The sequence below is a fragment of the Balaenoptera acutorostrata genome, chromosome 6 (assembly GCF_949987535.1).
Source record: "Balaenoptera acutorostrata chromosome 6, mBalAcu1.1, whole genome shotgun sequence".
In the NCBI taxonomy this organism is placed as follows: domain Eukaryota; kingdom Metazoa; phylum Chordata; class Mammalia; order Artiodactyla; family Balaenopteridae; genus Balaenoptera; species Balaenoptera acutorostrata.
The window spans coordinates 106,899,986-106,927,672 of NC_080069.1; the positions used below are offsets into that span (position 1 = coordinate 106,899,986).

The 27,687-nt window shown below is 38.0% G+C and overlaps 1 protein-coding gene across 1 annotated transcript in view; it reads right to left on the bottom strand.

The window, feature by feature from the left end:
- Positions 1 to 27,687, bottom strand: part of LOC130708502 (uncharacterized) — a 197,460-nt gene that overhangs the window by 7,887 nt on the left and 161,886 nt on the right. The window lies entirely within an intron of this gene.

Sequence of the window (27,687 nt, forward strand, 5' to 3'; positions counted from 1 at the left end):
TTCATTGAAACAATAGAGAGAAGGAAGAAAGGAGGTAGAGAAGGAGGAAAATGCAAGGGCAGGAAAGGGAGGAAGGAAAGAAGGAAGGAAGAAATCTGCAAATAACGTAAGCATATTTGTTCTACCTAATTCATAGGATAGATGGGAGATGGAGAGAGAACACACACACACACACACACACACACACAAACAAAACCTACACCATCTTCATTGTATTTTATAGTTTACAAACTACTTTCACATCCATTATCTAATCTGATTCCCTGAAGTCCCTTGAACTGAGTTGGACAGGGAAAATTACCCCCACCTGGTGGGTGATTGAACTGATACTCAGATCATTGAAATTATTCACTCAAGGTTACACAGGTAAATTGCAGGTTGGGACTATGGCCCCTATTTTCTAACTTAAAATGCAGAGCTCTGGCTAATACACTATGCTAGTTAGATGCACTTTTGGAATTCAGAGAAATAAAATATAAATTGGAACTAAAATAATGAGACAGAAGACAGTGAGGAATCACATTTTAGATGAACCAGTCATCAAAGTGTTATTTGTCTGGAAAAGGAATTAAGTTCTATAAGAATTGCCAAAAGGATTGGCAGAACATAATGCTTGTACTAGAACACTAAGCAGATCCAAATAACCAGTACTGTTGTGGTATTTTGAGGGTAAAGAGAAAGCCATTTGAAGTCAGACAGGTCTGCTTTTCAGTACGATCTCAGCTACTTATCCATTCTGTGACCCTGAATCATGTGAACCTTGAGTCATAGCTTTTCAATCTGTAAGTGGGTTTAATAATACCTGCTTCAGAGGACCTTCAAGATGGCAGAGGAGTAAGATGTGAAGATCACCTTCCTCCCAATAAATACATCAGAAATACATCTACAAGTGGAACAACTCCTACAGAACACCTACCAAATGCTGGCAGAAGACCTCAGACTTCCCAAAAGACATGTATATTTTTTTCCTTTTTCTCTTTTTGTGAGTGTGTATGTGTATGCTTCTTTGTGTGATTTTGTCTTTATAGCTTTGCTTTTACCATTTGTCCTAGGGTTCTGTCTGTCCGTTTTTGATTTTTTTTAATATAGTCCTTAGCGCTTGTTATCACTGGTGTTTTTGTTTTTTGGTTTGGTTGCTCTCTTCTTTCTTTCTTTTTTCTTTTTTTTTTCAATAACTTTTTAATTTTTTTACTTTAAATAATTTTTTATTATTTTAAAAACTTTATTTCTTTTTATTTCCTTCCTTCCTTCCTTTCTTTCCTCCTTTCTGCCTTCCTTCCTTCCTCCCCCCCCCCCTCTTTCTTTCTTCTTTTCACCCTTTTCTTCTGAGCCATGTGGCTGACAGGGTATTGGTGCTCCAGTTTGGTGTCAGGCATGTGCCTCTCAGGTGGGAGAGCTAAGTTCAGGACATTGGTCCACCAGAGACCTCCTGGCTCCACATAATATCAAACAGCGAAAGTTCTCCCAGAGATCTCCATCTCAACACTAAGACCCAGCTCCACTCAACAACCAGCAAGCTACAGTGCTGGACACCCTATGCCAAACAACTAGCAAGACAGGAACACAACCGCACCCATTAGCAGAATGGTTGCCTAAAATCATAATAAGGTCACAGACACCCCAAAAACACACCACTGGACGCAGTCCTGCCCACTAGAAAGACAAGATCCAGCCTCATCCACCAGAACACAGGCACTAGTTCCCTCACCCAGGAAGCCTACACAACTCACTGAACCAACGTTAGCCACTGGGGGCAGACACCAGAAACAACAGAAACTACGAACCTGCAGCCTGCGAAAACAAGACCGCAAGCATTGTAAGTTACGCAAAATGAGAAGACAGAGAAACACACAGCAGGTGAAAGAGCAAGGTAAAAACCCATCAGACCAAACAAATGAAGAAGAAATAGTCAGTCTACCTGAAAAGGAATTCAGAGTAATGATAGTAAAGATGATCCAAAATCTTGGAAATAGAATGGAGAAAATACAAGAAACGTTCAACAAGGACCTAGAAGAACTAAAGAGCAAACAAACAATGATGAACAACACAATATATGAAATTAAAAATTCTCTAGAAGGAATCAATAGCAGAATAACTGAGGCAGAAGAACGGATAAGTGACCTGGAAAATAAAATAGTGGAAATAACTACTGCAGAGCAGAATAAAGAAAAAAGAATGAAACGAATTGAGGACAGTCAGAGAGACCTCTGGGACAACATTAAATGCACCAACATTCAAATTATAGGGGTCCAAGAAGAGAAAAAGAAAGGGACTGAGAAAATATTTGAAGAGATTATAGTTGAAAACTTCCCTAATATGGGAAAGGAAATACTCAATCAAGTCCAGGAAGCACAGAGGATACCCATACAGGATAAATCCAAGGAGAAACAAACCAAGGTGCATATTAATCAAATTAAATACGAAGAAAAAATATTAAAATCAGCAAGGGAAAAGCAACAAATAACATAGAAGGGAATCCCCATAAGGTTAACAGCTGATCTTTCAGCAGAAACTCTGCAAGCCAGAAGGGAGTGGCAAGACATGTTTAAAGTTATGAAAGGGAAAAACCTACAACCAAGATTACTCTACCCAGCAAGGATCTCATTCAGATTCGACAGAGAAATTAAAACCTTACAGACAAGCAAAAGCTAAGAGAATTCAGCACCACCAAACCAGCTTTATAACAAATGCTAAAGGAACTTCTCTAGGCAGGAAACACATGAGAAGGCAAAGACCTACAATAACAAACCCAAAACAATTAAGAAAATGGTAATAGGAACATATATATTGATAATTACCTTAAATGTAAATGGATTAAATGCTCCAACCAAAAGACATAGGCTGGCTGAATGGATACAAAAACAAGACCCATATATATGCTGTCTGCAAGAGACCCATTTCAGACCTAGGGACATACAGACTGAAAGTGAGGGAATGGAAAAAGATATTCCATGCAAATGGAAATCAAAAGGAAGCTGGAGTAGCAATTCTAATATCAGACAAAACAGACTTGAAAATAAAGACTATTACAAGATACAAAGAAGGACACTACATAATGATCAAGGGATCAATTCAAGAAGAAAATAAAACAATCGTAAATATTTATGCACCCTACATAGGAGCACCTCAATACATAAGGCAAATGTTAACAGCCATAAAAGGGGAAATCGACAGTAACACAATCATAGTAGGGGATTTTAACACCCCACTTTCACCAATGGACACATCATCCAAAATGAAAATAAATAAGGAAACACAAGCTTTAAATGATACATTAAACAAGATGGACTTAATTGATATTTATAGGACATTCCATCCAAAAACAACAGAATACACTTTCTTCTCAAGTACTCATGGAAAATTCTCCAGGATAGATCATATCTTGGGTCAAAAATCAAGCCTCGGTAAATTTAAGAAAACTGAAAGCATATCAAGTATCTTCTCCGACCACAATGCTATGAGACTAGATATCAATTACAGGAAAAAAATCTGTAAAAAACACAAACACATGGCGGCTAAACAATACACTACTTAATAACCAAGAGATCACTGAAGAAATCAAACAGGAAATAAAAAAACACCTTGAAACAAATGACAATGAAAACACGATGACCCAAAACCTATGGGATGCAGCTAAAGCAGTTCTAAGAGGGAAATTTATAGCAATACAATCCTACCTCATGAAACAAGAAACAACTCAAATAAACAACCTAATCTTACACCTAAGGCAACAAGGGAAAGAAGAATAAAAAACCCCCAAAGTTAGCAGAAGGAAAGAAATCAAAAAGACCAGATCAGAAGTAAATGAAAAAGAAATGAAGGAAACGATAGCAAAGATTAATACAACTAAAAGCTGGTTCTTTGAGAAAATAAATAAAATTCATAAACCATTAGCCAGACTCATCAAGAAAAAAAAAGGGAGAAGACTCAAATCAATAGAATTAGAAATGAAAAAGGAGAAGTAACAACTGACACTGCAGAAATACAAAGGATCATGAGAGATTACTACAAGCAACTATATGCCAATAAAATGGACACCAGGAAGAAATGGACAAATTCTTAGAAAAGCACAACCTTCCAAGACTGAACCAGGAAGAAATAGAAAATATAAACAGACCAATCCCAAGCACTGTAATTGAGACTGTGATTAAAAATCTTCCAACAAACAAAAGTCCAGGACCAGATGGCTTCACAGGCAAATTCTATCAAACATTTAGAGAAGAGCTAACACCTATCCTTCTCAAACTCTTCCAAAATATAGCAGAGGGAGGAACACTCCCAAACCCATTCTACGAGACCACCATCACCCTGATACCCAAACCAGACAAAGATGTCACAAAGAAAGAAAACTACAGGTCAATATCACTGCTGAACATAGATGCAAAAGTCCTCAACAAAATACTAACAAACAGAATCCAAGAGCACATTAAAAAGATCATACACCATGATCAAGTGGGGTTTATCCCAGGAATGCAAGGATTCCTCAATATATGCAAATCAATCAATGTGATAAACCATATTAACAAATTGAAGGAGAAAACTATATGATCAACTCAAAAGATGCAGAAAAAGCTTTTGACAAAATTCAACACCGATTTATGATAAAAACCCTACAGAAAGTAGGCAGAGAGGGAACTTACTTCAACATAATAAAGGCCATATATGACAAACCCACAGCCAACATCATTCTCAATGGTGAAAAACTGAAACCACTTCCTCTAAGATCAGGAACAAGACAAGGTTGTCCAGTCTTACCACTATTATTCAACATAGTTTTGGAACTTTTGGCCACAGCAATCAGAGAAGAAAAAGAAATAAAAGGAATCCATATTGGAAAAGAAGAAGTAAAGCTATAACTGTTTGCAGATGACATGATTCTACACACAGAGAATCCTAAAGATGCTACCAGAAAACTACTAGAGCTAATCAAGGAATTTGGTAAAGTAGCAGGATACAAAATTAATTCACAGAAATCTCTTGCATTCCTATACACTAATGATGAAAAATCTGAAAGAGAAATTAAGGAAACACTTCCATTTACCACTGCAACAAAAAGAATAAAATACCTAGGAATAAAACTACCTAAGGAGACAAAAGACGTGTATGCAGAAAACTATAAGACACTGATGAAAGAAATTAAAGATGATACAAACAGATGGCGAGATATACCATGTTCTTGGATTGGAAGAATCAATATTGTGAAAATGACTATACTACCCAAAGCAATCTACAGATTCAGTGTGATCTCTGTTAAGTTACTAATGGCATTTTTCACAGAACTAGAACAAGAAATTTTACAGTTTGTATGGAAACACAAAAGACCCTGAATAGCCAAAGAAATCTTGAGAAAGAAAAATGGAGCTTTAGGGATAAGCCTCCCTGCCTTCAGACTATACTACAAAACTACAGTAATCACGACAGCATGGTACTGGCACCAGAAAAAGAAATATAGATCAATGGAACAGGATAGAAAGCCCAGAGATAAACCTATGCACATATGCTCATCTTATTTTTGATAAAGGAGGGAAGAATATATAATGGAGAAAAGACAGCCTCTTCAATAAGTGGTGCTGGGAAAACTGGACAGCTACATGTAGAAGAATGAAATTAGAACACTCCCTAACACCATATACAAAAGTAAACTCAAACTGGATTAAAGATCTAAATGTAAGGGCGGACACTATTAAACTCTTAGAGAAAAACATAGATAGAACACTCTATGACATAAATCACAGGAAGATCCTTTTTGACCCACCTCCTAGAGAAATGGAAATAAAAACAAAAATAAACAAATGGGGCCTAATGAAACTTAAAAGCTTTTGCACAGCAAAGGAAACAATAAACAAGAGGAAAAGACAACCCTTAGAATGGGAGAAAATATTTGCAAATGAAGCATCTGACAAAGGATTAATCTCCAAAATTTACTAGCAGCTAGTGCAGCTCAATATCAAGGAAACAAACAACCCAATACAAAAATGGGCAGAAGACCTAAATAGACATCTCTCCAAAGAAGATATACAGAGTGCCAATAAACACATGAAATAATGCTTAACATCACTAATCATTAGAGAAATGCAAATCAAAACTGCAAAGAGGTATCACCTCACACCAGTCAGAATGGCCATCATCAAAAAATCTACAAACAATAAATGATGAAGAGGGTGTGGAGAAAAGGGAACCCTCTTGCACTGTTGGTGGGAATGTAATTTGATACAGCCACTCTGGAGAACAGTATGGAGTTCCTTAAAAAAACTAAAAGTAGAACTACCATGCGACCCAGCAATCCCACTACTGGGCATAAACCCTGAGAAAACCATAATTCAAAAAGAGTCATGTACCACAATGTTCACTCCAGCTCTATTTACAATAGTCAGGACAGGGAAGCAACCTAAATGTACATCGACAGATGAATGGAAAAAGAAGATGTGGCACATATATGCAATGGAATATTACTCAGCCATAAAAAGAAACGAAATAGAGTTATTTGTAGTGAGGTGGATGGACCTCGAGACTGTCATATAGAGTGAAGTAAGTCAGAAAGAGAAAAACAAATATCATATGCTAACACATATATATGGAATCTTAAAAAAGAAAAAATGTTCTGAAGAACCTAGGGGCAGGACAGGAATAAAGACGCAGATGTAGAGAATGGAATTGAGGACACAGGGAGAGGGAAGTGTAAGTTGGGACAAAATGAGAGTGTGGCATGGACTTATATATACTACCAAATGTAAAATAGATAGCTAGTGGGAAGCAGCCTCATAGCACAGGGAGATCAGCTTGGTGCTTTGTGACCACCTAGAGGGTTGAGATAGGAGGGTGGGAGGGAGTTGCAAGAGGGAGGAAATATGGAGATATATGTATATGTATAGCCGATTCACTTTGTTATAAAGCAGATACTAAGACACCACTGTAAAGCAATTATATTACAATAAAGATGTTTAAAAAATAATACCTGCTTCATACAGCAGTTATGAAGCTTAAATATAATAAGCTATGGAAAACATAATGCATTTTCTTAATATGGCCATTACTCAGAAAGGGAAAACTGTTACCTTTGGGAAACTCCTTGCTTCTCTGGGGTGAAGTCAGATTTTGTTCCTCTATGCTATCATTCTAGGTGAGAACAGTGCTTTGTCCAGGCATTCTCTCCATAGCCATATAACAACATGCATAATCCTCGTCGATCCACCTAACAACAGATGTAATCCTGAAGAATGCTAAAACATGGGTAATTCCCCTCCATGGGAACATTCTGTGCCTGGCAGTAGGAAAGAGCTCAAAGGGCAGCAGTGGAGGCTTGTTGAACCCTGCTTGCATCAAGTACCTTCTCTTCCTAGAGACACTCCCACCCAGGAGTTCCAGCCAATATCCTAGCCCCTGGCTTTGGCCACCTTTTGTATCAATCTGTGTCTGCTTCTGACTTCTTTATGAAAGCGAAACTCCCCTGCAAAAATTTGTTCGCTCATTCATCCACTGATTGCTTCAATCATTCATTCATTTATTCAAACCATCTTAACTGCATCCGTGTGCATGGTCCCTTGATGATTTTGCACATCAACAATGATTTTAAGGCAAGGGTCACTGAATCCTCCTCCTAATAGCTGAGGACTTAAAGACAACCTAGTTAAAGGAAAGGCTGCAGAACTGAGGAAAAGAGAGCTGAATCTGAATTCTCACTAGCATTATGAATTTGGAAAAATAAGTTATTTTATCTCTATGAGCCTCAATTTCCTCATTTGATTAAAGGATGTGATCCCTTCTCTTACGGGTTCCTGGAAGAATTGTTGAAGAGATGTGTTTAAAGCACCTGGCAGATATAAATATTCATCATATGTCTCTTTTTCTTTGACATAATATTTCAGAGGAAAAGGAAATTGGTTGTTTTAAAGGAGGTGATAAGAAGACTTAAGAGCTGGCTAAGACATTTATCTCTCCTTGGCATGTTCACAATTAAATATTTTTGAATGAATTATTGAAAGAGCAAGAGTCTCAAAGACTCTTGATGTGTCTTTACTTCTTTGTGTTCTTCAACATTTCTACCAAAACTAACCACTCAATAAATTTCAAATTGTAAAGAGTTCATGCATTCTGAGAATCAAGGAATTACAACATTCTAAATAGATAAGGGTCCACAGAAATGATCCAATACATCTCCGTTTTTTTCCAGGCAGGATCAACTTGGCACACATAAGAGGGATAATGCAGGAGTGGTTAATGAAGAGATGATTTATGAAGGCATGACCAGGGTCAGAGAAACCAGCAAGAGATGGTGCAGCACCACAAAGCTAGCAATAGTGGGGAGCTACTAGCACCCTTAGGCTTGATGGGACGAGTAGAGGGAACAGTGTTACTGGAGTCTAGAGAGAGCAGACTATTGTTGTAGGAGATGACCTCTTAAAGGGGCTGTGGGGTTTAGATGAAGGACTAGCCACTGCTCATATGTGGCTTGACAAGGAGCAGAAGAATAAAATCCCAATCTCAGTCATCTCCTTCCCTTCAATCTCTTATCTGTTCTTCCCAGTGGTCAAATCCAAGTGAACATCAATGGGCAAGGGACCTCACTGATACAGCATGTAGAGGTCTGTCTCTCAGCTCAGAGAGCAGAGGGGAAAAGGGGAAAGGGTGGTGATGCAAAGGAAGACTACTCAACAAATGCATCATAACTGAGGCTTGGGGAGGAATGGCAAATTGGCTTGCCCATATGAAGTTTCCTTAGCAGAGTTGAGATGACAGCTCCTGCTTATAGAGCAGTTACTTTGTGGCAGGCACTATCCCATATGTATTTACTTGCATTGATTAACCCATTGAATTCTTATAACAATCTTATGAAGTAGCACTCTCATAACTACCAAGTGAAACTGAAATAGTCCATATTAAATTGTTCTTGATTGGGTCACATAAAATGCCAGAAGCACTTAATCAGAGTTGAAAAAATGTTGATAGAGAGGGGAAAACTGGAACAGATTGTGGGAGGTGAAACCCCAGATTCCAACCTCTTCATCTACCAGAGGTCTGGGCATTAGTCACCTAAAGGAGCTGTGGTAGAAGAGTAATGGCTCCCCAAAGAAGTCCATGTCCTAAATGCTGGATCATGTGAATATGTTACATTACATGGCAAAAGAGACTTTGTAGATGTGATTAAGGTTACAGATTTTAAGATAGAAAGATTATCCTGATTTATCCTGGCTGGCCTTAATGACGTGAGCTCTTCAAAGCAGAGAACTTTCTCCAGTTAGAAGCAGAAGAGTTGTGGCAGAAGGGTAAGTTAGAGAGATTGCAAGTATGAGAACAATCCCAAAACAGCTAGTTTCTGTGAAGGAGGGGGCCAGGTGGGAGGGCTAAAAAGAGGCCCTGAAGAACTAAAGGTGGCCTCCGGCTGACAGCCAGGAAGGAAATATGAACTTTAGTTCTAAAACCTCAAGGAGCTAGACTCTGCCAACAACCTAAATGAATTCTTCCTTGGAGCCTCCTGATAAGAGCCCAAGCCAGCTGGCAACTTGATTTCAGCCTTGTGAGAACTGAGACAGAGAAACAGCTGAGTCTACCCAGATTTCTGGCCTAGAGAACAGTGAGATAATAAATATGTGCTGTTTTAATTCACTATGTGCATGGTAGGTTTTTTGATAGTAGCAATATAAAGCTAATACAGGGATGCATGTAACTTGGATTGGATCCCCAGGAGCTCTGAGCTCTGTGGAGACATTCTTGTCCAAGCTCCTCATTCTACAGGGATCTTTGCTACTATATGCCTGTTAAATATTGTTGGACCCACCAGAATAGCCCAAATTAAAAAAAAAAATGACAACACCAGGTGGCTGAGCATGTAGAGCAACTGGAATGCTCATACAATGTTCATGGAAATATAAAATGGTAGGACCACTTTGGAAATACTTGTTGCAGTTTCTTATAGAACTAAACATACACCTAATACTGTCCCCCAGTAATCCTAATCATAGGCACTGTCCCAAGAAAATGAAAACATATGTCCACAAAACACCTTTCACATGAATATTCATAGAAGTTTTATTCAAAACAGCTCAAAACTGGAAACAGCCCAGGTTTATGTCAACAGGATAATGGAAAAATAAACTGTGATAAGTTCATACAATAGAATACTATATGAAATGTCTAGAATAGGCAAATCCATAGAGACGTAAAGTAGAATAAAAGTTGCCAGAGTCTGGGGTGGAAAGGGGGATTGGATGTAACTGTTGATGTGTACAGGACTTCTTTTGGTGGTGATGAAAATGTTCTGGAATTAGAGAGTGGTGACGGTTGCATAACACACTAAAAACCACTGATTTGCACACTTTCAAAGGGTAAGTTTTGGTATATTATATATATCTCAAATTTTTAAAAACAGCAAAAAAGAGAAAGAACAAATTACAGATACATGTAATGACACAGGTGAAACTCAAAAATTTACTGTGAAAGAAGTTTCACACAAAAGAGTAGATACGTTATAATCTCACTGATGTGAAAATTTAGAAGAGGCAAAATTAAACTATGGTGAAAACAATTTGGAAGAATGGTTGCATCTAGGGTGATAGAAGTGAGGATTGACTGTGGAGTGGGATGAAAAATCTTTTTGGTGTGATGGTACTGTTTTATATCTTGATAGGTGTTTGGGTCACACAGGTATATGCATTTGTCAAACCTCATCAAACGGTACACTTTGAATTTGCGCATCCACTGCATGTGAATTTCACCCCACAGAAAAAGAAACAAATACTGAACTTCAGTAAAGGAATGTAGTCTAAAATATTTAGAGGGAAGTGTATCGATGTCTGCGACTTAATTTGAAATGCATGAAAAACAACACTGCATTGTCAGGTAAACAGAGGGATGAATGGATGAATTGTTATGGGATAAAGCAAGTATAGTAAGACGCTAATTTTAGAATCCAGGACAGAGGCATGTGCTATCCATGCTACTTTTATGTTTGAAATGTTCTTAGTAAAATGTTAGAAAAATACTCCTTGGTCTTTGCTTGAATATTTATAATGAAGGGTACTCATCTCATAATACAGTCCATATTATCGTCCATCAGCTCTTGATGTCAGAATCATCTTCCAGTTATCAAGATTTTGCTTTAATTCCATCCAGCAGCTCTTGTTTCATCTTCTGGGGTCCCCTAGAAAAGTCTACTCCCCACACCCTTTAGAAGGCTGCCTGGGGTAGTGTAGGAACATGGGTTACGGAGGGTTCAAGACCTGGTTCTGCCCCTAGTGCCTCACTACTCTAAGTGTAGTTCTCCGACCAACAGCATAGACATCACTTGGGAGTTTCTTAGAAATGCATAATCCTGGGCCTCATCCCAGAGCTACTGAATCACAATCTGCAATTTAACAAGATGCTTGAATCCTTTGGATGCAAGTCAAATTTTAAGGTACGACCAGGGCAATAAAGCAAAAATATAAATGTGATTTGTGCCAGGGTAATAGCAGTAGGGAGAGTGAATTCAACAGAATAAAGACATATTTAGGAGAGATAAAGAACTAGGAGATTAGAGTGAGAGTGGGGAGGGATGAGGGGAGTCGAAGATGATACAGAAGTTTACAAGTGTGGCTGACTGGGTGGGTAAGAGGGAATCTGGACCTGAGTAGGCATAGCGTCTGCTGTTTGGCTGACATGGATACAATGCCAGACTTACAGGAATATGTCCGTCCTTAGCTGCTATACTTCTTGAGATTTACTTTGATATCCTCTCCAAATATAAAACCTTCTCCTAGTCTGGTGCTTCTATGAGCAAAACTCCTGAAACCCTCCTTGCCAAGGTTTTGCCCTTGTTTTGCTCATCCAAAAGCACTTTCCAAGTGAATAATGTGGCTTTCCTTCCATTTCCTGCCTCCTCCTTCCAATTATGTAAACATACCACCAGTGTTTTAAACATTAAAAAAACAAAAACAAAAAAAACCCGATATAGATCAATTCATCAATACTTCTAAATGAGGCTTTTTCACGACAGAACATCTGCCCAGGGACTAGGGCTCTGCCTTCTTAATACTGATGACCTTGGTTACCAGGACTTCCCAGAGGATCTTTTGTTTTGATGTTGTCTTAATGAACACACAACACTATTTTCCAACTCAGAGCAAACATCCAGGAGCATGTCCCTTCCTCACCCTTCATGAGCCCTTCACTGAGTCTGCAACTTCTATTAACTCTAATGGTCCTTGCTGGTGGTGAATGTTCCCTCTGAGCTTGCTGGGAGCTCACCTCATTGGGTCTATCTCATTGTGGCCTAAAATAGCGCTGAGGGGAGCAGTGACCTAGGGCTGGCTACCTGGTTATCTCATCCTTCAAGGTTCAGCTCAAATAGCTCAAATAATATATGCTTAGTGAAGCCGTCTCTAACTTCCCCACCTGCCTCTAAATGTGGCTCAGGTAGTTAGTAACCTCTTGGATTATGTACATCCTTCTGTTCTAATTGTAGAGGGAAGAAATATATACATTAACCTAACAGTTGGCAAGAAAATCCCTCCTGGGGTGGGAAATGTTTGTCTATTAAAGTACCCTGATTAACTCCTTGCAGTGGAAGGTGAGACCCTGAGGACATGGTTAGAAAAAGTCAGGAAATAAAAGAGATTCATAAATTGCTCAGTATTGGAAAATCAGTGAAGCTGAGGAATACATGAGAGAAGAGAAGTGAGGGGAAAGAGCAACGTGGCAAAGGATTAGAGACTGAATCCTGAGCATGTCTGAAGCTTGAAGCTTGAACTCAGGTCATCCAAATACCATAACTGATGGCACAATGGCCATCTCCACCTCTCCTTGGACGAGAAAGAGCATGGGATGTCTTTATGGAAATGGTGCTATGAACATGCAGATACATTTATAAGCACAATATCTCACTTATTCAAAAATAACAATTTCTAACATAGTCCATGACCTACGGATAGGCAATGAAAGGCTCTGAGTAGCTGACATAAAGATATAAATAGCAATTCTCAATAATAAGGCATAGCTGTCATAGACAGAGCTTGCACAAGGCATCAGACACTTTGTTGAGTTCTTCCTCATACATTATATCTTGTTATATATGCCAAAATCACATACATATTTGCCATATTTCTGATAAGGAAACTAAATCTTGGAAGGCTAAATGGATGCCAAAGGTCTCTGAGTTAGAATATGACGGAGCTTGCTCTAGCACACTGATTCCAAAAAGCCCATTCTTCACCAAATATTCTTTTTTTTTCACAACTTTATTGCAGTATAACTGCTTTACAATGTTGTGTTAGTTTCTGCTGTACAACAAAGTGAATCACCTATATGTATATATATATCCCCATATCCCCTCCCTCTTGCGCCTCCCTCCCACCCTCCCTATCCCACCCCTCTAGGTCATCACAAAGCATCGAGCTGATCTCCCTGTGCTATGCGGCTGCTTCCCACTAGCTATCCATTTTATATTTGGCAATGTATATGTGTCAATGCTACTCTCTCACTTCGTCCCTGCTTCCCCTTCCCACACTGTGTCCTCAAGTCCATTCTCTATGTCTGCATCTTTATTCCTGCCCTGCCACTAGGTTCATCAGTACCGTTTTTTTAGATTCCATAATATATGCGTTAGCATACGGTATTTGTTTTTCTCTTTCTGACTTACTTCACTCTGTATGACAGACTCGAGGTCCAGTCACCTCACTACAAATAACTCAGTTTCATTTCTTTTTATGGCTGAGTAATATTCCATTGTATATACGTGCCACATCTTTATCCATTCATTTGTTGATGGACATTTAGATTGCTTCCATGCCCTGGCTATTGTAAATAGTGCTACAATGAACACTGGAGTACATGTATCTTTTTGAATTATGATCTTCTCAGGGTATATGATCAGTAGTGGGATTGCTGGGTCATATGGTAGTTTTATTTTTAGTTTTTTAAGGACCCTCCATACTGTTCTCCATAGTGGCTGTATCAATTTACATTCCCACCAACAGTGCAGGAGGGTTCCCTTTTCTCCACACCCTCTCCAGCATTTATTGTTTGTAGATTTTTTGATGATGGCCATTCTGACAAGTGTGAGGTGATACCTCATTGTGGTTTTGATTTGCATTTCTCTCATGATTAGTGATGTTGAGCATCTTTTCATGTGTTTGTTGGCAATCTGTGTATCTTCTTTGGAGAAATGTCTATTTAGGTCTTCTGCCCATTTTTGGATTGGGTTGTTTGTTTCTTTGATATTGAGCTGCATGAGCTGCTTGTATATTTTGGAGATTAATCCTTTGTCAGTTGCTTCATTTGCAAATATTTTCTCCCATTCTGAGGGCTGTCTTTTGGTCTTGTTTATTGTTTCCTTTGCTGTGCAAAAGCTTTTAAGTTTCATTAGGCACCATTTGTTTATTTTTGTTTTTATTTCCATTACTCTAGGAGGTGGGTCAAAAAGGATCTTGCTGTGATTTATGTCCTAGAGTGTTCTGCCTATGTTTTCCTCTAAGAGTTTTACAGTGTCTGGCCTTACTTTTAGGTCTTTAATCCATTTTGAGTTTATTTTTGTGTATGGTGTTAGGAAGTGTTCTAATTTCATTCTTTTACATGTAGTTGTCCAGTTTTCCCAGCACCACTTATTGAAGAGACTGTCTTTTCTCCATTGTATACTCTTGCCTCCTCTGTCAAAGATAAGGTGACCATATGTGTGTGGGTTTACCTCTGGACTTTCTATCCTGTTCCATTGATCTATATTTCTGTTTTTGTGCCAGTACCATACTGTCTTGATTACTGTAGCTTTGTAGTATAGTCTGAAGTCAGGGAGCCTGATTCCTCCAGCTCCGTTTTTCTTTTTCAAGATTGCTTTGGCTATTCAGGGTCTTTTGTGTTTCCATACAGACTGTAAAATTTCTTGTTCTAGTTCTGTGAAAAACGCCATTGGTAATTTAACAGAGATTACACTGAATCTGTAGATTGCCTTGGGCAGTACAGTCATTTTCACAATGTTGATTCTTCCAATCCAAGAACATGGTATATCTCTCCATCTGTTTGTATCATCTTTAATTTCTTTCATCAGTGTCTTATAGTTTTCTGCATACAGGTCTTTTGTCTCCTTAGTTAGGTTTATTCCTAGGTATTTTATTCTTTTTGTTGCCGTGGTAAATGGGAGTGTTTCCTTAATTTCTCTTTCTGATTTTTTGCTGTTAGTGTTTAGGAATGCAAGAGATTTCTGTGTATGAATTTTGTATCCTGCTACTCTACCAAATTCACTGATTAGCTCTAGTAGTTTTCTGGTGGCATCTTTAGGATTTTCTATGTATAGTATCATGTCATCTGCAAACAGTGACAGTTTTACCTCTTCTTTTCCTATTTGGATTCCTTTTATTTCTTTTTCTTCTCCGATTGCCATGGCTAAAACTTCCAAAACTATGTTGAATAATAGTTTCACCAAATAGTTTTAACCAGAAGCATCTTTCTCTAGATAACCAAAAGTGCCTACTAAACCAAGTCTCCATCCTTTAACCATAAAATAGTCCCTTGGGTTCCAGAGGAGAGCCTATTTAGACTTTATATAACAATTTACTTGTGTTACTATTTGGTTGATTTATTAAAACATCCAAAACTAAACATTTAATGAGGAATGGTGGTAAGGGAATCTGAGAAGTAGATCCATCAACAACCTCAACAAGTGTCGGGAAACTGAATACCTCTGAGTGAAGATAAAAGGAACAAAAACAAAACAAAAAACACAGTCCAAACAAACAATCGAATGTGAAAAAATTGGGTTCTAGGACAAGCAGTCGAAGTTGTCACTGTACTTTGGTACAGAACGTGGCCGTGAAAAGTGTTAAAAAGAAATCTTGTTATTCTATTTCCCATTTCGAAGTAGCATGAAAGGATGAAATACATGTCAGGGGACAAAAATCCAACACAAATGGCTAAAATTAACAGTGGTGCAATGGAACAGCTCTAGCTATGGGAAGAGTAGACTTATGTGCTCACGCTGGCCTTGCACATGCTACTGCTGTGACAGGGGGCCTCACCATCCTGAGTCATACTTTGCTTCTCTCTAGAGCTGGAATACTAATTGTATCTATTTCTGAGGGTCCTTGTGAAGAGGAAATGGATGGCATCTATAACATGCTTGGCACATGTTATGTTCAGTACAGCTCCATTAAATCACATTTAAGGACAGACTCGATGCGCAAATGGAAAAGTTCTGGCATTTGGAAGGGATTTCCAACATGGAGCAGGTCTTGTTTGAAAATGGTGCATGTGTGCAGTAGTCACTCATTAGGAGGAGAAACAGGAGGCAGCTTTCCCACTCCTGGGTTATCTATCTGCACTCTGTGAGGAGAGCCATAACATGTCTGATAGACTAGCTCTCGCTCTTCACATCCCAGCCAGCATAGCCCAGGAGACAGAAATAGCATTCATCGAAAGCCGCAATTACCTCATTTCACTGGCCTGTTTGTGCGAGATGTGCCTTGCCTCACAGTGACTGCACGGGGCCAAAAGTCCAGCAAACAGAGCCACTGCTTGTCCAAGAAATGGCCCTGCAAACAGGAGAGGACAGCATGTTCCCTGAGTAGATTGGGACCCTTGGCTGTTTTGTGGGTGTTTTTGTTTTTCAAGCCAGAAACAGTGTCTGAAAACTCCTGGGGATTTCCCAAGCCCCATTCGTCAGATGGCCAGGCTTCCTCTGACATCATCTCTGAGTGATGCGGTGCAGCGAGAGGGTCACACACGAGGCAATCCCAGGGCAACCTTAGCACGATTGCGGGAAACGAGAGAGTTAGTGCCAAGGTGGTCAGAAAAACAAGGCGGACTTTCTGAAACAGTGTGTGGCACATGGTGGGCATTCAAGGAGTACTTCTTGAATGAAACATGGAGGGATTAAATAAGTGACTTCCAGATTGTGCATCTAGTATATGGTAGAGATGAGATTTCAACTAGGGTGACCAACTGTCGTGGTTTACCTGGGACTAAGGGCTTTCTCTGGATATGTGACTTTGGATGCTAAAATCAGGAAAGTCTGGGGCAAATTGGAATGACTTTGTCACATTAATTTCAACCCAGGTTTGTCTGACTCCAAAGCTCATGCCTTTAAACATAAAAAAAAAAAAAACCTGTCCTCAAGGAGACTTAAGTTTAATAGGGGATTAAACATGGGAACAGACAACTGTAATATACATTGAAAGGGCTTACTTGCTTGAGAGAAGGATTAGCAGCTTAGTCAAGCACCATTCATCAACACCCATGACTCCTCCTTTCTAAGTGCAGTCCAGTTTTGTTCAGGAAATCCTTCTACTAAACATGTGCTTCAATGAGCCAGTCCCGGAAACTGCACTTCCCTTGCCAGTGAATGGTTTAGGAATGAGCATGTGACATAATGTTGGCCAGTGAAACATGAGAAAAAGTCTGATGGTCAGATTCTTGGAAAGGTTCCCTCGTTCTTAAAAAGAAACCAACATCAACAAAAGCTCTTTTCACCCGCTGGACATGTTTATGTCTGTAAGTGACAGAACTGTGGTGGCTGTTTTAGATTTACCAAGGGAACTAGAGCTAGGATGGAAGATGAGGAAGGTGGAAAGGGCCTGTGTCTTTTACGATATTGTTGAGCTATTCAATGAACTGACCTGCAGCTGTCCTAACTCAGGATTGAGGTGCATTGCCTTTATGAGTGAAACTATTTGAGACAAGGCATTCTGTTCTGCAGTCGACAATATTCTATTTTTTTTTCAATTGTTTATTGCTTTAAAGAAATTGTCATCCATCATTAAACACACAAATCCCTCTGTGCCCTGCCCTAGAGCACCTTACATGGAGTTGCCCATTTGAAAAGTAACTCAAATGCAAAATAATGCTTCTGGTTCAAGAGTCTGGTATTTTGGTTTTTCCCTTTAGGACTAAGGTGAATATGTATTACAGCTTGTTCAGGATAGTGGTTTATACCTGTGCAGTTGACAACATTCTAAAAAGATACAGTATCCAAAATGTGACATGCCATCAGAGGAAGGAGAGATGCTCTCCAGTTGATGGCACAAGGGAAGGCTTTATGAAGGATACAACACTTGAATTATGCTGTGGAGGAAGGATATTCTTTCAATAGACAAAAGCAGGCATAGGAAATAACACTATTAAAACTAGAGAGGATGTGTAATCTGGGAATAGCTGGAGAAAAGCAAGGAGTCTAATTTGGCTAAAGCAAAGGTTTATAGAAGTGATTAACGGAACAGAAGCAGGAAATGTCCTCAGGAAGTAAAGCATAGAAGACTTTTAATTCCAGGCTAAGTAAACTAGATTTTCCCCATAGATGATGGAGAGTCATGGAAAATGGGTGGCTAGACCCAAATTACTGTTGACTGCCTGGACTTCTCCTTCATCTAGATTCACTGAATATTTAGAGCCATAATTCTCAACTTTAGAAGCATGCTAGAATCACTCAAAGGCCAATTAATCACCTCTTTCTCTCCCTATATGCCACATATAAGGGATGTGAGCAGACTGTATTGCTCTGGGGAGAGAGGCCTGGATGTCTTTTACTTTCTATTAAGCTCCTTGGTGGTTCTGAAGTGCAATCATGTTTGAGAACCATTGACTTGGCCATCTATTATTCTGTATATTTTCAGTGTACTAATATGAGAAGTCTACTAGAAAGTCAAGCTGTAAGGAATATTGGAGATTTTCTAAGTAAACACCTTTCATTTTTGGCTAATTACTGTCCTGCCTACCTCTAAAATAAAGGCATTATAAATGCTTAAGGGCCTTGAAAATGTACCATTACCACCACCACTATTATCATTTTAATTGGGATTAAAAGGAAATACATAGCAGTTAAATGATTTGTCCAAAGCCAACCTGTATTATTAGTATCAGATCTGGGACTGGAAACAAGTTTTCAAAATTATCTAGCATACTTTCCACTAAACTGAGTTGTTTCAGTAATGTATATTTCCCCAAAAGTTTTTAAATTACTCTTTGTGTAGAAAACATGTGTTATATTTCTTTGTATCCTCCCAGCTACATCCTCCTCAGACTGTAACCTTCCTGAGTAACTGCCTCTTATATAATTGATTAAATACCAACTTATCCGGTGATTCCAAAGCAGTAGTGGGCATCAGAATTACCCGGAGGGCTTGTTAAAACAGATTTCTGGGCTTCACCCTCAGCATGTTTGATTCAATAGGTCTGAACTGATTCATATTCATAGAATATTCTCAGGTGAGGTCTATGCTCCTAGTCCAGAGATAATACTTTGGGAATCACTACACTTGTCCAAATCCAGAGGCGGATTTTTTGTCTAAAGTTTATTTTTCAGTCAAATAAAGGTGGTCTGGATTCCAGATCTGGCACTCTCTATCTGTGTGACTTTGAGCAAACCGTCTCCTCTATTTACGTCTCAGTTTTCAGATCTATAAAATGGAGCTGTTAATAAATACCTAGGAAGTATTATCATACAGTGGTTAGCATACAGAAAGGACTCACTAACTGTCCATTTACTAGCTCCTTTTCCCTCTATTGGCTTTCTGTTGACAATCTACCTTTTCCAGGAAGAGAAATGCTGCCTGGCCCCAGTGGTAGATTCATGACTCCTCTTGTAGCTGGCTCTCCTTCAATGAGCTTGAGTTTCTTCCACCAATTGCTAACACACATATGGAGCCTATTTCTAGGAAATGTTATACAAATCATTTCAAAGGGGGAAAATGTGATAGGCAAATTATGTCAATATTATCCTCAAAGCAGTATTTTGGAGATAAAACCTATCCCATATGTTCTGTTTCACTTACTTTGGAATTTTTAACAGTTTAACCATAGCAGCTGCTCCTGATCACTAATTGCCTGCAACATTAAACAATGGATGCGTATCAGTTCCCAGACTTTTCCTTCTGTGTCAACCTCAGAGCTTCCAGATATTTACAGATTTCTCCAGGTCGTTTCATTCCTCTTGTGCTGAACTCTGTCAGCCCATGACTGAGCAAAAGATGGTATGGGATGGATCCAGGCGACCTTTGGCATGAGCCTTGGTGAAACCAGAGCAGTAACAGATGGGGTTCCAGACCCGGAGACAATCTGGCTCCACACAATCTTTCCATGACTCAAAGGACCTTGACTAAATTTCCGTCACCACTCCTGGTTGATGGGTGATTTTCCATGTAAATTTTCCAGGAACTTCTTCATCAGAAACTATGTATAGCCATGTATCTTATTGTCCATGCAAGGAACTTGAAATTTGCTGCTTATTCTTTTTTTTTTTTTTTTAATCTACTATTTCAAGTCAGTTTCCAAGTCCTATCAGTGCTTCCACCTAAGCTCTTGATTCTCTCTGTTCTCTCAGTCTCCACTGCTCTTACATAAGCCACCATCTTTTTAAGCTAAGGTCACTATAATATCATCCCAACCAATATTTCCTGACTTCCATTGAACCCCATTCCACCTATGCCTTATCACAGCTGGAATGATCTTTCTAAGACACAAATTGTATCATGGCATTCCCTTGAATCCCTTTCCAGTGACTTCCAACTAGACTCAGAAACTGAGTCCAATCTCATCATCCTGGTTGACTCTAAATCTGCACTGTTCAATACGGTAGCCACTAGCCACATGTGGCTCTTTAATTTACATTTAAATTAATTACTATCTCATAAAGTTGAAAATGAAGTTCCGCAGTCACACTAGCCACATTTCAAGTGCTCAATAACCATGTGTAGTTAGGAGCTACTATTTTGGACAATGAAGATACAGACTATTTCCATCACCACGAAACTTTCTATTGGAAAGCGCTGCTCTAAATATTGAAAACTGGTTAACATTACTTACCTTATTGTAATGCTATACATGGCCATCATATTGGGAAATGGTGCCTGCAAACACTGATGAAGGGAATGTAAACTGATGTGAGCATTCTACAGTGCAACAGTTCTTAATGAAATTAAGGATGCTTATAAGCTCCAGAGAACTATCACACAGCTCTCAAAGGGAATACACTCAAGGTTGTTTGTCACAGCATTATTTGCGCTAGCAGTTTATGGAAGACAACCTAAGAGTTCATGACCAGGATGAGTAAAATATGGAAGACGCATATTGCAGAATACTGTGAAGCAGCCAGAAGCAAATGACTAGATACACACATACTTATCTTTAAAACATGTTGTTATATTCTTACTGTGGAATATGAGTTAGCAGTAAAATAATTTTAAAAGTACTAATATATGGCAAAACTTGGATGGATCTCACAGATATTAAGTTGAATAAAAAAAGTCAGACATAAGAGAGTACATACTTTATGATTCCAAGTTTATGAAGTTCATTGAACATGCAAAATAATTTTTGGTGATAGAAATCAGAACAGTGGTTGCATCTAACTGGGGATTTACTGTAAAGGGACAGAAGGAAACTTTCTGGGGAGATGGAAATGTTCTATGTTTTGATCAGCGTGTCCATTACATGGAAATATACATTTGTCACACTTATTTAACTATATGCTTAAGATCTGTGTGTTTTACCGTATGTAAACAGACCCCAATAAAACTAGTTATTTTTTAAAAATATATAGTTTTAAAGGCAAAAAGATTAGTTTCAGATGAGATATACAGCCATGTATATATGCATTCAAAACCACAGTAAGTATTTTATAAAGTTACTCATAAACAAAAGGATACATAACAAAAACTTTGAATCAGTATTTTTGCTGAGGATCAGGGGACATAAATGCTAGTAGGAATTAGGGATGAAAGAGATATAAATTAGGATAAAGTAAACGAGTGAGGGTCCTTAAATGGACTAGAAGTGATTGAGCTGTGACTGGGGAGTGTGATCAAGTCAACTCAACTTTCTGTACCAGAAACCATAAGACCTTCACTGGGAGAGAGCGCCTCTCTTTTTTTTTACAGGGGTGGCTGAACTAGGATCGTGTAATACTTGTGTGAGGTGGAGTCTAGAGGAGAGAAAGGGGTAGAGGTAGACAGGAGGGATGGAGATACTGCGGGAGGGGAAGATGGAGATGGGCAGAGAGAAGGGGAAGAAATGGAACATCTAGACATTTGAATCTTCAGAGTTTCTGAGACAGCTCCATCTCTGGAATTTTCAGGAATATAAACACATATATTTCCTTTTTTTCCCCCCCTTAAACTAGTTTGAGTGGGTTTCTCTCATTTGCTTTCAAAAATGTACTAATATCCTAAAGTAGTTTAATATTTTAAAGAATCTGTGTTAAGCCCTATTTTAGCATTTTAAAAACTTTTTATCATGGAAATAGTCAAATATATACACAAATTGAAAGATTAGTATAAGGAATTCTCAGCTTTAACAAGTTTTAGAATATTGCTAATATACTATATATCTCACACAAAAACACTTATGTATTTCTAAAGTTAAGAACTGTTTTTAAAAATATAACCATGATACTAAGATTATACCAACTTTCCCCTTAACATTACCAAATACACAATGTTTAAATTTCTCTGATTGCTTAATAAATGTCATTTTACCATATTTTTTCAAAGCAAGATCCAAACAATACCTAAAACAATTGCTATTAATGTTTCTTGAATTTAATTTACAGTTTCCCCATCCCTCTGTGTATATGTGTGTGCACATACATGTGAGCCTGTGTATAACGTATTTGTTGAAGAAACTCGCACTTTGCTCCCACAGAATTTTCCTTATTCTGGATTTTTAGACTGCACTCTTGCTTCATATCTAACTCTGGTCCTGTATTTTCTATGAACTAATAAGGTTTACTTTAATTCTTAGGCAAGAATACTTTATGGAGGTATTCTATAGTTTCTGTTGCATCACATCAGAAGAAAATTAATGTCTGATAATGTCTCTTCCAGTGGTGTTAAGAGTGATCAGTACATTCAGGTGTTTTCAGCTGGATCCATCTATTTTAAACTTCCTTATCAGCTTTTTACCTAAGGTTTGAGAATCCATTGATGATCGTTCATCATTTCATTAAAGGTGCTAAAATGTTGATATTTTTTTACTCCTGTGTTTAATAGCTGTAAATGGTCTATAAAGAAAGCTTTTCTTTTCACATTATTTGGATACGTGAGGTACAGTTCTTACAGGAAAGGTATGTTAATGCTTGATTCTTTCCCCATGTTTAACAATTTTCAGAGTAAGTTGACACTTATAAAGGCAAAAAATGAGAGTTTGGGATTTTTGTTTAAAAATATCTTTATGAGCTCATGGATTATAAAATATGTTATATGTTTAAATCTATTTCATTTATTATTCTCTTTGTGGCCCAAATGTTCTATTTTTGGCCAATGGCAGCTCATGAGTCCTTTTGATCCAATGTCATTCATTGATAGACCTACTTTTTTTTTTTTAATTAGAGTATAATTGCTTTACAATGTTGTGTTAGTTTCTGCTGTACAATGAAGTGAATCAGCTCTATGTATACCTCTATCCCCTCCCTCTTGGACCTCCCTCCCACCCACCCCCATCCTACCCATCTAGTGTGATAAGATGTCCCAGGCTCCTCTCATGTTCCTGACCCAAGACCTGGAAGGAATTAATTATTTCTCCAAGGTACGCTTTTTCTTTTTTTGGTGGGAAATGGCATTTTGAAACAACACCATCTGGGAACTAACAGTGATCGTCACTGCTAGTCATTATGGATTGGACATTGCTTCTCAGTATTTTCAGTGGACAGAGCTAGGAAATATATATATTTTTAAGAGAAAATATTTTTCTATTTCCAACCACATGTAGACAATTTGTGGTTTGGTTAACATCTTGATTTTAAATTTTTATCTCATCTGCTGAAAAAATTTTGAGTTTTAAATACTTATTTGCTTTATCCAACTATAAGATAATAGTATTGGAATAAGGAGGCCAATACTATTACTATCATTATCATTGTTGCAAGCAAGATTGTTCTGGCAGTTCATGTTGTCCTTGGTATATGTTACCACATTATCCTATTTATAGTCAATTAAAATGAGTCTTCCATATGTAGCTAAGTCACTGACTTAACACACAGATCCACTTGTTACATTTTACTTTTTGATGGATTGTTATTTGATTTTTATGGATTGCCATTTTTATTTCTGATTTTTTAAAAAAATATTTAAAATATTTACATGGCTCCAAAGTCCTGTTTACAAAATGATATATTCAGACAAAGTTAGATTTTATTTTAACCTTTACCTGTCTCCCTCCTCCTCCCTATAGATAACTGCTTTAATTTGCTTATTTTTGCTTATTCTTCTATTTTTATGTATGTGCATATGTGGATCTTAGATAAGAAGTAACATGTGCTATACATGCTGTTCTGCACCTTGTCAAGCCTTATTTCAGAAGTGAAGAATCCTTCCTTTGAGACATTCTATGTTCCTGCACCTACCTCAATTATTTAAGCAAAAGTAGGGGTTTGTGTAGGGCAAGTTTTCTTAACAAAAGGCACACTTATATTTTGTAACCAATGTGAAAAGGACTTGAAAAGTTAAGAAGTTCCTTTGAAGGCTAAGGTCTAGGACTATTAAGATTCACAGCAGAGTTGCTTTCCTCTCTGGAGTTGAACAGATTTTCGATGAAGAAAGTGTAGGCTTTGCTAATGGAGATGGCCTTGTGTATATACCGAACTGGGTTTGTGGACATTAAAAGCTACTTGACATGCACCGATCTTTTACTGGTAAGAATTTGGGAATAGCAATTTCTTTCCTGCTTCTTTGATCTCCTCCCAAATCCCATGGTGGTACATTATGGCTGCAGAGAACTGTAAATGTTAGCAAGCAGCAATTTGAAAGCCCTAAAAAATGTAGTTGCAGAGGCAATTCAAACATCAGGTATCCTTCTCATCATCCGGACTCTGGTTTTAGAGCTATTGAGGGAATTCTGTCAAATCTCAAACTGCATTGGATCGCTGATCTGGTATGAATACTCAGGTTACTCTGAATAGCTGCATTTTCAATGCATGAAAGCAGCTGTTACTTCTTTCTGTCCTTTCCTTAAAACAAAAACCAAAAAACATACATATACGTACATATATATGTGTGTATATATACATATATATATATGTATATATACACACATACACACACACATACATATATTTCACTGAAAAGGCATTTCTTTCTGAGGACAAATATAGCAGTTTTGAATAAGGAGGTTGAAATATCTACCCAGTCTAGATGTATGTCTGATCCCTAATGTTCTCTCACTGAGGTCTCTTCATACCCATTTGCACTTTGGGAATCATATTCAGTAAGTGTGTTTGGGTGGTTAATGACAAAGAAAGACACTGTACACTTCCTACTACAATCACTGTGAAGAGACTGAAGGTTAATAAAAAGGGCAAAGGTACAGACTGAAAATCCTATGCTCTTTTTCTCTTTCCTGTAAATTGTAGTATAGAAGATAAATGCATAGTTTATTTTTAGCTGTACAAAATAAATTTTATTTTACTAATATTGTTCACATTCAAACACGCACACACATTGTATGTTAATTATCTCTAATTCTGTCGATGCTATTTATTGGGGTTTCCCATCTTCCAGCATTCTGAATTATCAAAAAATGATCTGTGTCTACAAAAATGGAAGCTACTTGCCTCTAGGAGACTGAAGAATGGGGAAGAGGGTGGTGGGGAGGATTCACCTTTCCTTAAAGATCTTTGTCACTAACACTTAAGGACCTTTTTTGACCTCAAAACCTTTCAGTATCAGTCACCACCCTTCTGAGGTAAATAAAAGGGAAATTGATGTCAAAACAAATGGCTGTCTCCATAAATTCTAACCAAGTCAGTAATAACTCCAGAAGAGAATGAGCTGCTGCTTGCTGTGTTCTCTGAGATTTTTAAACTGTCTGGCTGAGTATTTAAGCAGAATAACACCTTTTCTAATCTGACCTGCCCACACTCGACTCCTACTGCATCCCTGCCTACCTTCCCCAAACCTTCCTTCTCCAGAATTAATGGAGACACGATCGGGAGAAACAGCTGAACTAGGAGCTGCATGAAATTCTTGTTCATCTAGCAGCGTGCTATGCGACCCGAGGCCAGCTTTTTTCCTCTCTGCGCCTCAGTTCCTCTCACCATAAAATGAGAGGCTTGGAATAATGATCTCCATGGCTCCTTTCAACTCTGACATTTGGGGGAATCTACAAAAATGCTCCAAGATATTAGAAGAGTTCCATTTAAACACCTGACCACTTTAGAAGAGCTTTGCATATATATTGTATTTCACTTGCTAAATCACCAAATAAACCTGATGTGAGTGATCCCCAAGAGGACACGAGACCAAATTGCAAATGTCTGTTTGTGATGATGGAGGTCTTGTAATCTGAGCATTGATCCTAGAAAGCCTTTGGGTGCTTCTCAGAGTAACGTAAGATTATAAAGTGATGTATTACCCACGAGAAATCCTTTCCCATTTACATTTCATTTTCCTCTGTGGTATTTAACTTATTTTTTTATTATGTGCCACCATCATAAATATTTATACTGCAATGTATGATTGGTCAATAAAGAAAAATCAATACTGGGTGTCTGCTGCCCAGGAAAGAGATTGTTCTTTACCTGATTCTAATCAAGACTCTCAAAAAAAAAAAAAAAAAAAAAATCACAGGTGGGAAGGTGGAAGAGGGACTCAACTGGGAAAAGGAAAACATGTATTATTTATTTTATATTTTTATATTATATATATTTTACACTTACACACACTCACACTGATACCCAAAGGCTTTTTGTTTAAAACTGTCTTGTTAGCAACCTTCAATTCAGTCTAACTGCCTTCCTATAGTGCCTATGAATTACAGAAAATGATGAACTTTAACACAGAAAGCCATCACAATTACTCCATTGTGGTTGTATCTGCCATTAAATATAAGGGAGATGAACTCGGAAGTAAGAAAAAAAAGTTTGCTCATCACTTCCATAAACCGTATTTACCAAGTACCGACTCTATGCCAGGTAATATTTTAATGCTTGTGTTCCAGCCGAAAGGATCATGCTCTTACTTTATAATAAAGGGGGTAGACAAACAAAGGGGATAAGTCCTGTTAGGCGATTAAAACAAGCTTAGGTGATAGAGAGTCACTGAATGTCTGTTTAGATTGGTTAGAGAAATTCTTGAGAAGTAACTGTAGAAGCTACAATCAGATCATCAATAAAATTACTACAGTCCAACTGAGGAAGTCAGACGCACAAACAAGTAATTATAATATAAGGCAAGAAGTGGCCAGTGCTCCAAAAACTCTTGCTATACTCAGTGGGTGGTTTATGGACCAGCAACACCAGTATCATCTGGGAGCTTGATAGCAATGGAGGATCAGAGATCCCACCCTAGATCTGCTGCATTCTAACACATTTTCCAGGTAATTCAAAGGCACATGAACATTAGAGCAACACTGTTCTTAACAAAACAGAATTCAGAGGAAAAAGAAATCATATCCACCTTGCAGATGGAAGGGTTCCTGGAGGAAGAATTATAAAGGCAACCTAAGAAAATGGATAAGATGCAAGTCATTCTTTGTTAATCATTTCTTCTCCATGTTATTTAGAGGGATTCACAACTAGACCATACAATGAGAGATATCATGCTAAAATTAACAACAGCATCAAAGAGAATAACATACTTAGGAATAAATTTAATCAAGGAGGTGAAAGATAGGTACACTAAAAACTGTAAACACTGAGGAAAGAAATTGAAGAAGTCACAGATAAATGGGAAGATATCCCACTTTCATGTATTGGAAGAATTAATATTGTTAAAAAATTTATACTACCCAAAGCGATATAAA